A 15,992-nucleotide genomic window follows, 5' to 3' on the forward strand; every position below is an offset into this window, starting at 1 on the left:
ACCACTATCAATGGAACAGTCTGGCGGATTGGTAGATTGGTCCTCATGCGTGCATTTGAAATGCTGATTTGCTCACAGAAAGAACCTTATAGAGCAAAGCTAAAGTTAAACTTTGTAGACTAAACCTTTTTTTTATATATATATAAAAAAAATCTTAAAATGTAAACTTATTTTAAAAATTAAATTTAATATAATTTAATTTTATTTAATTTAAGAATATGTGAATAACTTAATTTTGACAAAAATTATATTAATTATATTAAATAGAGCCTTATTTGTTTTGCTTATGCATTGCAATGTTGTTGCTATTTTGATCAGACAAGGCACAATCTGCATGTGTGGAAACAAGCTTTGTTCAGCTATTAAGAACATTTTGTGTAGACCTGTTTAGTATGTGTTTTATGTTCTTGTTTATGTATATGGGCTCCAAAATCACCTTGGTCATGGAAAGGCATGTATAATAAAGGATGTTTGTAGAACCAAAATAAAGGTTCCAAAAGAGACTTTGCCCAGCAACGCCTTTTAAGAACCATTTTTCTTTTCCCTAAAACACTTTCATAAATACCTTTTATTCTTAAGTGTAAAACAAATAAGTAGATTTCATTCCATACATGTTAAAAGTTGTTCATTGAATCACTGACACCACCAAAAGAAGCTTTATTTTTAACAGTGTTGCGTTTGTATCTAATGAAACAGCTTATGCATCAGCCATTTCCACAAAGCTGTTTCACAATTATTCATTCATAATCCTATTACCGTATACTGAACATGATAGCGAAGCTCTAATTTCTATGTTTAGAAATTTGATATAGATTTTCCTGATATTTATTTGAGCCACACTTCATTACAATCATGATTAGATAGAGTACAGGTTTCCAGAGCACTGACATTTTTATTAGGACCACGAACGGGGAGGGGTGCGGGTAATTCCTCTGGCATCTGCCACATCAAGATCTGAGGACAAAAGTCTCCCAAAATTGCCATTCTCCATGCATATTAAAGAAACTTGTCATCCAGACATCACGGAAAGCCACAAAAGATAAGAGGCACAATCCCTTTGGGGCAGCATTTCTTGCCATCAGAATGGCAAAATTATAACCATAAAAATGTCCAATTTAGTAGAAAATGCTTGATTTTAGTATGTTTTGCATAAAAGCCAGTGCATTTAAATTGCCTGTGCCAAAAAAAAGACAAATTGGCAATCCATGTTGAGTCAGAATTGACACTAACGCTATAACAAAGGGAATATGCATTACAGTGGACTGTAGAGAGGCACTCTACTTTCTGAAAGGTAGAGTCCATTGAGACTGTAAATTAGGATGGAGGAATGGAGAGATGCACTCCTCGCGGAGAGTTAATGTGTGGCGCATATGCTGCTTCACACAAATTACGCTTGTTCCTTTTCATATGTGCGGCCTGTCGTAATGTTAGGATGTACACACAGTCGTGACGTGACGTGAATTGAACGTGGCATTCTCCAAACGTAACCTGCATTTTGCACGTCCTTTATACCGAGAATTGCACTGAGAACCTTCTCAGGTCACATTTAAAGTGCACACTTCTTTCTGAGTTCATTTCAGGTTACATCTTATTTATTCTTCTGCGTGGTAAAGAAATATATAGTTTCTGCTAAAACAGCAGATTAAACAAATATAAAAATCACAACAATTATTGAAAGTAAAATGAAACTAAATAATTGTATTATAAAAGTAAAATTCATTCATTCATTCATTTTCTTTTCAGCTTAGTCCCTCAGTCTGTAGTCACCACAGTGGAATGAACCGCCAACTTATTCAGCATATGTTCTATGCACCTGATGCCCTTTCATCTGCAACTCATCACTTGGAAACACCCATACACACTCATTCACACTCATACACTACGGACAATTTAGCTTACATAATTCACCTGTACTACATGTCTTTGAACTGTGGGGGAAACAGGACACCTGGAGGAAACCTACAACAACACGGGGAGTTCCAGCCGAGGCTCAAACCAGCAACTTTCTTGCTGTGAGCCGAACGTGCTACCCACTGCACCACCGTGCAGTCCTATAAATATAACAACACATTTACAATATTAATTGCTAAGATTTAACATAGCAAACTTTAAACTGTAAAAATTATTTAAAATAAATTATTGTAATTATTTTAACAATAAATGCTGTCAAAACAGAGATCAAGGTCCCATAATGCAATTTAAATGTGAAAATAAATAGAAAAACACCTGTGAATCACAAACTACCGACAATTTCTCTAAAGTCGATATAATATTTATAGTAAACTTTGTAGAGGGCACTGCAGGACACAGAATTATATTATAATTTGACATTAATGTATCATTTATCTGGTATTTCATGTATACTATACATTTATTATACATAATTACTATACACACTTTACACTGTAAATATACTTTATATTTACTCTATACTATATATTTACATGCAGTTGTCAGAATTATTAGCCCCCGTTTAATTTTGTTTTTCTTTTTTTAAATATTTCCCAAATGATGTTTAATAGAGCAATGCAATTTTCACAATATGTCTTATAATTTTTTTTTCTTCTGGAGAAATTCTTATTTGTTTTATTTCAGCTAAAATAAAAGCAGTTTTGAATTTTTTATTAACTATTTTAGGGTCAAAATTATTAGCCCCTTTAAGTTATATAAATATATGTATAAAAATAAACAGGGGGTTAATTAATTTAGCAATCAAGGTTATACACTATTTAAAAAAAGAGTAAAAAGAGCAGTGGCTGGGCATATATATATATATATATATATATATATATATATATATATATATATATATATATATATATATATATATATATATATATATATATATATATATATATATATATATATATATATATTAATTGTATAATCCAGCTTTAAAATAGTGGTTGGGTTTGGCCCTATTTAGCTTTAGGTTGAAATATCCCAGCAATGTAAAAAAAAAAAAAACATTCTTCACAATCTGGCTAATAAAACCAATAGGGTACGTAGATGAACTCACACTTTTAAAAAAATACATAAAAGTTTAATTGTAAAATGGTTAACACTTTAGTTTAACTAACAATTCAAAGTATTAACTTCTGGCATATTACCTGCCTATTATTAAGTTATAAATTATTTGTTAGCACTTATAAAGTCTGATCTCAATCTACATCCGTTATTCCACCCAAAGCCTAAACCCAACACTGAAAAAGTCATGTCTGCAAAATTGTTGCAAACAATTTATATGTGTTGTATTTAAACAACAAAATTAATTTTAGTAATGTTCAACTTAATTTTGTTTGTCTAAATTCAGCCCAAATAAATTGTTTACAACCACCTAACTTAAAAAATGTGTAAATCCAAGGAATCATCTTTGAATCTTTTTTTTTCTGTGTACTACTTTACTAAGCATCTAATTAGTACTTTATTGTGCTAATAGTCTTAGTTAATGGGTTTGTAGTGTGTAAATTGTACATTGAAATAAAGTGAGACCAAAAAAACTAACCCATCAGTTGGGTTTGTCTATATGTGACCCAAATTTGGTTTGAAACCACCCATCTTTTTAGAGCACATACAGTAAAGTCACTATTTGTTGTTGAACTATAGTTGGCTGAAACAAACATAACACCAAAGAATCAGAAACTTTGGTTAATTATCTAACAAATTACTGTACAGCTGTTCTAAAATGCTGTTTGAGGCATCAGAAATAAGTGCGAGCTTTGTTCTTTCAACCCAGAGGTGCACTAAACAATTATTTCAGTTATATTCAGAGCAATCAAAGCCCACGTCTTTGCATTCGCTGCTTTGCAGTTCTGCTAAGCAAGCATTCACACGTCTTAAGAGTGATTTAGAAGCAACACATCAGCTCGCTCTTAAAGACACAATCAGTCGATTTCACTGACGTGTGCTCAGCAACCTCTAGAAAACTTTCTTCAGTCGCCTCAGGTGAAGCACCTTCATTTCGCACTTTGTCTGTGTAATTTATGGAAATATCGGAGTGTTCTCTCCGAGGCGAAAGCGGATTTCCTCAAAGATAAGTGCAAAATTCCACAATGCCGATCCACCAAGTGGGTAAACACGGGGAGTGAGAAAATAACACCCCGGGAATGGTCTATGGATCAACATTCTCCAAAATATGATTTCCTAAATCCTTTATAAATTATAATAACACTGATAAGCTTTCGGCTTAAGTGATCCATGGAATCACTGGCTTGAGAGTTTAACAGCAGTACCTGAAGAGGTAATTCTGATGCAAATGAGACGGAAGACTTCCTAATAAATGCCACTGGGTGGTGAATGAGGTCCAGGTGGGAGTGTTATTTATACAGTTTGGGTAAAGACTTGCATCAGAGATTGAGAAGAAACGGATTGTTGCTAAGTTGAGCCACAGCTTAACGTATTGTGAGAGGTTTTGCTCGCTATCGCTGGTGTTCTTGTTCTTTCTCTCTCTCTCTCTCTCTGGCAAACACACACACAACCTGTCTAATCTGCACTGATGACTGGCCTACTTTCCAGAGAAATTGATACAATTAATTATTATCATTTTGCATATCCTCAAGTCTCAAGTCACAGTAGTTGTTTCTACATCTTAGCTAAAGTAAAATAAAATAAAAACACTTTCTTTTAATGATGATTTCTTTTTTAGTTAAACGATAATAAATTGACCAATTTTAGTAATCATAACATTGGTTTAAACAATTTATGATAATATAGCACTAGTAAAATAGCTTAAAATAAAAAGCTTAAAAAATAAATACTTGCAACTCAAAGTTATATAGATAAATATCAATATAACTATTTAAAGAATTCATTTACAAACACAAATTACTAATACTAAAGCTATTCAATATTGAAACTATTATTTATTCATTCATTCATTTATTCATTTTCCTTTGGCTTTGTCCCTTATTTTTCATGGGTTGCCACAGGGGAATGAACCACCAACTATTTCAGCAAATGTTTTACGCAGTAGATGCCCTTTCAGATGAAGCCCAATACTGGGAAACACCCATACACACTCTCTCATTCACACACACTCAAGACAGTATGGTCAATTTAGTTCAACCAATTCAGTTATAGAGCATGTCTTTGGACTGTGGGGGAAACTGGAGAACCCAGAGAAAACCCAGGAGAACACAGGGAGAACATTTTCTCTACATAAATATGCCAACTGGCCCAGCCGGGACTCGAACCAGTGACCTTCTTGCTGTGAGGCAATAGTGCTAACCACTGAGTCACCATGCTGCCTTATTGAAACTATTAAACAAATTATTAGTTAAAAAATAATTTTACCTTTAGTCACAAGTTTGGAATAATTGATGATCTTGACAGATTATTTAATTAGCAATAAAGTAAAAAGTGATACAGTGAAATATAATTATGTTTTAAATAGACATCTGTTTTCATATTTTTATTGCTAATTTACTCATGTAATGTCAAAGCTAAACTCTCAGCATCCTTCAATGTCACAAAAAAAAAAAAAAAAAATTGAGAGAAGGAAAAAAAAATGCTGCTTCCTTACTTAAATAGAATAACCGGGATACATAATATTGTATAATATAAACAGGCCCATAGCCGGTCTGGTGTAAGTGGTGGTTCTTTTTTCTCAAAATGTGGACCTTTTTGCAGTTATTCACCGCATTTTCTATTTATTTATGCGATTTAAATACTGCATTTTAGTGACGTTTTAGGAACCATTTTTAGCTGGATTAACTTGTCGGATGGCTTTTTAATGTACCATAATATTTCCTAAAGATTTAGAATAAAGAAATAAGAATGAAGTTCTTATTTTTTAAATAAAAATGTATTACATCATATATCGTTAGAAAAAATAGGAATCTGTTAAAGTTTTAAATAAAAAAAAACTGTAGTCTAATGTCATTTATTAGGCAAATAAGAAACTGGCCAGCACATTCAACTTTCCTCAGTCAGAATTGGCTATTTAAATAACAAAAAATAACACATGTTAATAATAATAATAATAATAATAATAATAATAATAAAAGTTTCAAGATTTGTCTAGCTTCTCTTGTAAAAAAAAGCACATTTGAATTAAAAGTTCATGGATAACATCAATAGCCAAATTAGTATTCAAATTAATTTTAACATGGGCCACGTTTGATGCTTCATGCTTTATTATAGGCCACTTTGGTGCTTGCCACTTTTGGTGCTTTTTCATATTTTGTTTCACTTGCAAAAAGTTTTCTCTAAAAGCAATACAGTAGAAAAAGATGAATTCACTTACATTCGATTGTGTGTTTTCTTGCACAGCTGGATGTTGGACTTAAGGAAAAAAAGTTTGCATTGGCCAAGGCTAAATAGCTGATGTCACACTGATGTGACGGCTAACAGATGATTCGGCTTGGTCCTAAAGTGTTTTTTGTGGGTTATTTTCACAATATATGATGCTATAGAAGTCAAAAAAGGACAAACGTTGAGGGTTGGGTCTTTCGAGTCACCTGAACCCTCCTTGGCTACCGGCCTTATATTTGATTATAATTGATTCTTAATTCTTTCTAAATTTTGACTTGCAGTGTTGTAAGCTGACAAGTGTCTGACAAGTGTCAATGAAATCTATTACAAGCTTGCTTCAGATTCCATGGCTCATGTTACATCCCAGCCGAAGTGTTCATAAGCAACACAAGATCCCAACTTCTGAGGCTTTTGAACTTGAAGATTTTTCCTCAGTATTTTTTTCCAAAGATGAAAAAAAATCATAATGATATCATATCATCTCTGCAGATGTGATACAGTGATAAATTTACCCCTTATTACTCATGTCACGGCTATAAAAGATTAATACCCCTCCACAGTTTTAGCTCGCTCAAAGGCCATCTCCAGCCATTCTCAGCTATTTGTTATAATTGCCTTGACAAACCCTGGTTTCATCTCAATTAGCACCTGAATAGGCACCACTAGAGCTAATAGAAGCTGTTAGTCCAGGCGCACAATTTAGGCTGAACAGAAATGGTGATGGGTAAAATGCAATTGAATTCCTAAGTGCCTGTGCCTACTTTGTTTGCCAATCAACTGTAGACTCGGGCTTTGTTTCACTAGATACCTTTTGGGGATCCTAATGGAGCAAGTCCTGCCCCCTGGCAATTGGTGCCACTCAGGCAGTCTATTGTTTTTCCTCATAGGGGGTGCTCTTCATACGCAAGGAGGATAGAGAATGGCTGGGTGAATTAACCAGAGAAATTAAAGAAATCGCAGATCGGGCATTTTATCGCTTTAACTTTTGTTAAATCTGTTTGAATGGGGAAACTATTTTCTTGTCTTTTTTTGGGTTCAATGCTAAATAAATGTGATTGTGTTTGCAAAAAAAAAAGTGCACAATACAGAAGAAATACGATCGAGAATCATAATTATTTCATAAATAATTCTACAAATGGCAGTAATTTACCTATAAAATGCCACATGATTATTAATCAGCACATTTACTCTGGATAAAGTAAACTTACAGTGAAACTGAGCAATGTTCTCAGTATGTTTCTTTAGTAATATATCAATTATAGTCATAATTATGTTTTAAAATTCTCTCTTATTCAAAACTGCTTCGGACTAAATGTACAAACAGACTAACATTTTTGCATGCTTAAAATGTCTCTTTTAGTTTGTTTAGGATAACTTCAAATAAAGAGACTTTGAAACTTACATCACACAATACGCATAAATTATATTATTAGATATTTGAGTTAAATAGAACAAACAAATGTATTTAAAATCTTATTTGATCAAATTGTGAGAGTTGTAATTGTAATAAATTTGTAGACGTTTCAGCTCAATATAATACACACATTTATTATACATTTATTATAAGGAATAGATGCCCATTTTGATGATTTGGGCTTGTGACCTCAGTAATTTCAGACTCTGCTTTTGATAAGTTGGTGGTTCATTCTGCATTGACGACCACAGATTAATAAAGGGAATAAGCTGAAAAGAAAATGAATGAATGAATAACAAACATAAATTATATTATTAGTTCTTTGAGTTGAATAAAAATTCAAATATATTTAAAATCTTATTTAATAAAATTATGTAGGACCAACTCAATTGTATTTAGATGTGTAAATAGTTTTTTTTTTTTTTTTTTTTTTTTCTAGCTGGTGCTAATTTGCAATGCAAATTTATTGGATAGAAATCTCACTCTCAATTAAATTGAGTTCATCAAATGAGTTATTTTTCTGAGTGTATAACCTTGACTAGACACATTAGTTGATGTTAAAAAGTTTATAGTATCTACTATGATACAGTAGATTTTGCAATACAGAGATGAAACCTTAAAGGACCCTTCACAAAAAAGGAAGATAACTATACTATAAAAATACAATATTAACAGTCAGTCAAAATATAACCTGGTTTTGAAGTAGACCTATCATGCTCTTTGAAAAAATGTCTTTAATGTCTCCTGATTAAGTTAACTTAATCGGTTTGTGATGAGACAACAGGAAGGAATTGTGTGTAACCTAGCAGTTTTTACAGTAATTAAAGGTGCCATATAATAAAAATCTGCATATACCCATAAATAAAAAGAGTTCAGTATATGAAAATAAGCCTTAAACACCATCGTTTGTTCCCATGTAAACATGTAAGTGTAAAATTCCATTAAAAAACAGGCCAATCAGAACAAACCACAGGATGTGATGTTCCTCACAGGATCACTGTGTAAACTGCTGAATATGTGTAATGCACATTTATGCATCGTGTCACATAGCTTACCTCTTACTAAAAAATTTCTATAGTGAAAGGGTAGCAATAAACTTCAAAAACTCTTCTGTTTATGCAAAGGTTGATATTAATTCCTGACTCGGTTTTCATGCATGTAAAACCCACAAAATAACACTCTCAAAACATCTCTGATGGTCACTTTTGTCGGGTATAGTTAGGCTATAATTTAGCCTATATTTTATTCCAACATAGGCTTTTTCTGAAAACGTAGCCCTATATACATTTCTGGAGATCATGAATTATTTATCCAGTACGTATGGCTGCATTTCATTTTTAAAACTTATGCTAGGGCGCAGTATGACGTTGTTCCTTTTCGTCTACAGCTGACCGCTTACCTCCGTATGGATGGCTTTTCCGCTGTTACCAGTTCGTCCAGTTAGCTCGCCATGTACATCGGTGGACTAGAGGCACAGAGAGGAGTTGACCACGACGACGGGGTTCGAGTCTGGTGAAGAAAAGTTCCAGAAACCAGGTAAGACAAAAACAGAAGACAAAAAATTTAATAAACAAATAAATGACAGGGTGCTACTGTGGTAAAACCAAAAAACGTAAAAGGCAAGGGCTTTTCTTTTTCTGGATTTCTTTTTAAAATTGCCGATTTGGGTTTAGGGAAGTGGGTGGGTGGGTCAATCGGTGCTTTTGAAAATGCTATTGGTTGCGTTTAGAGAAAGAGGAGGGTGGGTCAGTCGATCGGTCAGTCAGTCATTAATTCATACAGTCAGTCAAACAGTCAGTCAAACAATCAGTCACACAGTCAGTCGACAGCAGCCTGTGGTGGATTTATGCGAGAACAACAGGCGCAAATAGCACTCGCGAAAGAAATTTGAGATCTCAAACACAACGGCCTCTGGTGGGTTAACGAAAACAAAAACTGCTTAAAAACGTAGCTCCTGGGATGTATTTGGCACTCTCCAGAAATGTATATAGAGGTACATTTTCAGAATGAGCCTGGGTTGCTTTATTCACAAAGCATAACTCAGAAGCAGTAATGGAGTAAAGCAAGTTGCACACAGATATTAATAAGTGAACCTCTTCTCCATTTCAGATTAATGGATTGTCATTTGCCAATGCATCTATTCAGTTTGTTCAAGTTTTTTTTTTTTTTTGACAACTGAAGCATGATTATTTTGCACGTGTATGCCTGAATACTGCACGTTGTGTGAGCATCATTTGCATGAGTACACTTTAAAACCCAACAGTCAACTTTATCAAATGAAATGAGTGTAGTTAACTATAAATTTACTGAGAGTTAATCCTACTCATTTGAAAAGAGTTGGAACTCAGTTTTGAGGGTAATGAGTTAATTAAATACCTCATTACTTCAACATAAATGGAGTAAATTCACAGTACTCATATAGATTTGTTTTTAACTCTGGTTTAATGAGGTAAATTTTAAATGGTTTGTTGCACTCGGTTTCCTCAAATGGTTTGAGTTGCCTTAACTTATTGGTTTTTACAGTACTCAGTTGGTTTGAGTTCTCTTCATTTATTTACTGTGCTCAAATTGCTTAATTTACTCTAATGGATTAAGTGACAGTATTCATTAGGATTACTTTTTGAACTTAAATGGTTGTGGCGATCTGTTTCCTCAAATGGTTTGAGTTACCTTAACTTTTTGGGTTTTACAGTGTAGTGCACAATAATATTCATGACCCTTACAAATAAGGTAAAAACTGAGATTTAATTCTAGTGCCAACTTCTAGGTATATATAAGTATAAATGTAAACAATTTTAAAAGATTTTCTGCACCTACCTAAGCCAAACACTTTCTATGTAGTCATCAAAGAACAATTTACAGTATACATAATGTATCAATGCATTTTATGGCACCTTTAAAGCAGAAAATAGCAAGAAATTACCCACAAGCTTATAATAAACAGGTAAATATTGTGTGCTGTGGATGTTTATATAGTACTGTTATCATTCATGGTCCAAACAGACCTTAACTTTTCATGTAATTACAGTGTGCTTACGCATGCTGTTTGGTTTTTATGGTAGCATCTTGTGACAGGATGGGACATTAAAAAAAATACTGTCAAGTTTAATTTCAGGGTAACATTAAAAGAAATACATTTTCTCTTTTTTCCATGTATTTATTTAGCAGTACATAACAGCAAGTTCAAGTTCAAAAACAAGCTCTTGTAGAGCCTTTCTGTAACAATAGACAACTCAGAGAAAGCACATGCTGTTTGACTCAAAGCAACGACCTTGGATTAGCTTCCAGTACCCAAAACCAAGCCTTAATCAATACAAGCTAAGGAAATACCTCAAAGTCAATAAGAAAGTGATAGACTGGTACTCACCTACCTCTCACAAAGACGGTTATTTTCTGTTCTGTTTGAGAAAGTGAGAAGAAGAGTGCGAGAGACCCTATTAAAAGAAATGTCTGAAGTCATCTTTTCACCAGCAATACAAAAAGAAAGAAACAATAAGTTTATAAAGGGCAAGGGATAACTGCAGTCGAGAGGCATTCTAGGTATTTCAATACAGAGAAGTAGGAAGAACATTAAAGCACTTAGATGAACTAACATCCCTTAAGTCCTAAAGAGCAGAAATACAAAGAATGTCTGTCCTTAGTCTGCTCTTTAAACACTCTCTGCATTGCATAAGATATGAGCATTACAATGTTCGCACACCTACACTGTCAACGAACTGTGACTTAATTAAATTTGTCTTTGACCAGTAAATTATTCAGGGCATACTGTACGTAATTAACGGCTACCTAAATTATATCTTACTGCCATACACAGAATTAATGGGGATTTGTTAAATGGCTTCATCTAGTAACAAAGGGAAGCTTGCAATGGATGAAATAAATGGTGTTTTAACCAGGCCGTTGAGTGTAGACGTAACTAATGCACAGGTTGTGTCACAGCCATGGAAGCCTATGCACTTGCACGTCACTGGAGCAAACTGCTGTTGTCAAACACATTTTAGCTTATACAGTATAAACACGGTAACACTTTACAATAAGGCTGTATTCATTTTTTAATGCATTTACTGACATGAACAAACAATAAATATGTTTATAACATTATTGATTTATGTTTGTTAATGTTAGTCATATATATATATATATATATATATATATATATATATATATATATATATATATATATATATATATATATATATATATATATATATATATATATATATATATTAAAGTGGTCTAGTGCAGTAAAAGTACCAATGCAGCACTAACAATAGACTCTAGTAAAAGTAACAGTACACATTTTTAATACTATTTAGTAAAATTTCTGAGAAAAACAACTGAATTACAGTAAATTGAGTATTTGAAATGTGTTACTTTAAAGCATAGGTCTCAAACTCGATTTCTGGAGTACTGCAGCTCTGCACAGTTTTGCTCCAACCCTAATCAAACACAGCTGATCCAACTAACCAAGGTGTTCAAGAGTACTAGAGACTGTTAAGCAGGTGTGAGTTGAGGTGGTTTGAGCTAAACAGAGCTGTAGCCCTCCAGCAATTGAGCTTGAGAGTACTGCTTTAAAGAATTGTTAATTTTCACCACTGTCTGGCATGTACGTAACATGCAGAAATAATCATCAGTTACACCAAAACATACATTTTAAACTCATGCAACATTCATAACATAACATGCATGCAATTTAAGATGTGAATTAAGTGTCCGAGGACTGCTGTACATTGATAGAAGTCAACAGACATACATATACTGCAACCAATTTAACTCATCTCCCAGTCTTTTTCATCAAAAAACCAACAAGGCCAGTTGAAATAGGTCTTCTGCTAAGGAGGCTGAGAAAAAAAAAAACTTGATGGAAAGTGGACTAACATCGGAGGGAATAAGTTGACTTAAATTCCTGACCTTTGATAATGTTTATCCAGACCCTCAAAGCCTCCCGGAGCCTCCTGATGCATGTCAAGTTCGGAAGTGGGCTAATTTAGAGCTGATGCCCATTATGTAAACATGAGGGAAGTTCAGTTGACATGTAACTCGTGTATTTTTGAATCTGATTAAAGCAAACCATGGGTCAAAACTTCAGTGCCATCAGCACAGGCATGGGTCAGTCTTAAATTATGCAGCAAGTCAGGGAGCGAAAAAAGACCTAAATTAGATGAAGGAACTCAAATGTTGCCACTGGCACACTGCCTAAATCCAGTCCCACTGAGCAAAAAGACACATAAGTTGTTTCTGACACATAGGATTGACCTACTGTACCATTCAAAACAAATTTGTTTTATGGTGAAAATAATTTTAATATAAAAAGTTGCAATAATTTTTCTCTTAATATGAACCTAAATTGGATCAATAACAAAACTTGAAAGTGTAACCATAACTGCTATACCTTTTCTAAAATTATAACTACACAGATGTTCTAAAATCTAAAATCAAAAACAACAAAAAATAATAAACTTAGTAATTTAAGGATAAGATTATAAAAACACATCATGCAGTTTCCCTCCCATTTCAATCTGCTAACACAGCATCATTTCAGCATTCAAGGGCTAGCCAGGGTTAACATGTTAAATCTGTTTTATGAGGTCTGTTGGAGCCCACTCTTCAACAATACATCTGTTCAACAATTATTAGACCGTTTTTGTCATAAAAAATTCAACACCCCCGAGTGTCGCATGAGTAAGACCTGAAAATTTATGCAGCGAATGGAATACTTAATTTCTCTTAGGAACAGGAATGGAGTAAAAAATGAGATTTAGTTAAAAGATTCTCCAATTAGAAATGTTGAGCCGATTTACTTTTTACTATGTGATGGACAGCCAAACAGAGTTATTTGCTGAATGTGTTAAGGATTGCGGTAAAACAAATAGAACAATTTTAAGTAATGAATAAAAAATTATAAAAAAATCTAAACGAATATAATATAATATAATATAATATAATATAATATAATATAATATAATATAATATAATATAATATAATATAATACTATTAATTATGACAAATTAAAAAAATATATTCAGAATACTATTACTTATAAAAATTAAGAATATTTATTTATTTATTTATTTATTTACATGGTCAATGGATTAATTTAATTATGCCTTTAAAGCCAGTCTTTTTAAACAAGAAATTGTTTGATTAATATGGAGTTTGTAAAAAATTAAACCTTTATTACTTTTTTATTAATTCATACAAAATGTACAGTGTATCCGGAAAGTATTCATAGCACTTCCCTTTTTCCACATTTTATTTATTTACAGCCTTATTTCAAAATGGATTAAATTAATTTATTTCCTCAGAATTCTTCACACAATACTCCATAATGACAATGTGAAAAAATATTTTTTTTAACTGTTGTAAATGTATTAAAAATAAAGTACCTGAAAAATCACATGTACTTTGTTGATGCATCTTTGGCATCAATTACAGCCTCAAGCCTTTTTGATGTATTTTTGATATGATACCACAAGCTTGGCATTCCTGTCTTTGAATATTTTTGCCCATTTCTCTTTGCAGTACCTCTCAAACTATATTAGGTTTGATGGGAAGTGACGGTGTGCAGCCATTTTTAGATCTCTCCAGAGATGTTCAATAGGATTTAGGTCTGGGCTCTGGCTTGGCCACTCAAGGACATTAACCGAGTTGTTGTGAAGCCACTCCATTGATATTTTGGCGGTGGGCTTTTGGGTTATTGACCTGCTGGAAGATCTGAGGTCAAGAGCACTCTGAAGCAGGTTTTCATTCAGGATGTCTCTGTACATTGTTGCATTCATCTTTCCCTCTATCCTAACTAGTCTTTCTGTTCCTTGGTGATGAGCGGTGCCTTGTTTTCTTAGGAAACATCTCAAGAATGAACAGTGGAAACACAACGTACCTAAGCTCAATTTAGAGTTTTACTGCAAAGATTGTGATTTTTCAACTTTTTTTATTTTTAATAAATTTGCAACAATTAATTTTTTTCACAATGTCATTATGGGATATTGTTTGTAGAATTTTGAGAAAATAAATTAATTTAATCCATTTTGGAATAAGGCTGCAACATAAAAAAAAAATGTGGAAAAAGTAAAGCGCTATGAAAACTTTACGGATGCACTGTATATATATATTATATATTAATATAATAATATATGTATATTATTGCGGCCAGCCCTTAAAGCTAACAGTACATAAATATGATATATGAAATGTACAAATGAACAACAAATATATATTAACTGCTCTGACCTAAAAAATTGCTGTATTAGTAGTTTCAAAGGTTTGTTGAACCCATATTAAATCCACCTGTACAGTCGAAAAAAAGATTTACACAACTTTATGAAATGCATCACTTACCTTTTGAACTTCTCCAGTTAATAGTTGTTTCCCATAATCCTGTTTAAAACACACGATTCAGCTCGTTGCTCCTCATGGTGGCTGAAATAAGATGGCGTCCATAAGAAAAGTTTTAGCTGACTGAAGCGTGCACCACGTAAAATGTCCCGAATGTATATTTGTCGCACTACCAGTGTTAATGAGGTCAGGTTTTCAATAATTACACCAGTAATAGGATACTTTTTAAAACATCAATATTAATTCAGCACCATAAAACAACACTTCACTCTAAAACACAGTAACACCAGGACTCTTGTAACTTTGCTGTCTTCAATTATTTTATTTTTTTTTTACATTTAAATGTATTTCAATTTAAATATAAAAAATCTATTAATTTTTTTTTAATTAATAAATATTAAACATTATGAGGGAGTCCCTAGGAGGTTGAATACCCCTGCTTTAAGTCATAAATGTTGAATTATACGTATGGGGGGCTGGAACTGCAATACTCATTCACCGATGACACATTCCATGACAGATGTCTTTAATGAAGCTACACCATGACCTGAAAATATGGACACATTTGGATTCAAAGCATTCTCTACACTTAATTTCTTTCATTTGTTATTTAATGACCTGCAAAAGCAAGTAGTGCATTGCTCTAACAAACCAATGGACGTATATGCCTCATTAACATTAGAATAGCATTATGCATCTTTTTTTCTTGCAGAAAGAGCTTTACTGAAGGGAAGAGGCTAGAAATTGATCAGGATCCCATTTGGCTTCTGCTCGCTTGTCATGTTCAGAACTGATATCAGAATCTCTTCATGATGTTTCTACACATCATGCAAATTCAGCCATCTGTAGCTTCGTCTGAATGTAAACAAGCCCATCACATGGCAAGTTCTCCATCTGTACTTTCACGTAACAAAGGCAAATACGCTCATGAACATTGCATCAGTTTCTCTAGCTTTTCATAAAGGGAGAGTTTGCCACAAAAAAAGGGAA

General features: G+C 33.1%; 1 long non-coding RNA gene across 11 annotated transcripts in view; it reads left to right on the forward strand.

Annotated features, from left to right (window-relative positions):
• The window catches only part of LOC147833056 (uncharacterized), a 449,341-nt gene that overhangs the window by 380,582 nt on the left and 52,767 nt on the right, over nt 1-15,992 (forward strand). For all 11 annotated transcript variants that reach the window (XR_015513263.1, XR_015513252.1, XR_015513255.1 and 8 more), the window contains one exon: nt 9,054-9,202. This is a non-coding gene — a long non-coding RNA (uncharacterized LOC147833056). Of the gene's footprint in view, nt 1-9,053; nt 9,203-15,992 lie in introns of those variants that run through there.

The sequence above is a fragment of the Danio rerio genome, chromosome 17 (assembly GCF_052040795.2).
Source record: "Danio rerio strain M-AB ecotype USA chromosome 17, GRCz13ab, whole genome shotgun sequence".
Taxonomy (NCBI): domain Eukaryota; kingdom Metazoa; phylum Chordata; class Actinopteri; order Cypriniformes; family Danionidae; genus Danio; species Danio rerio.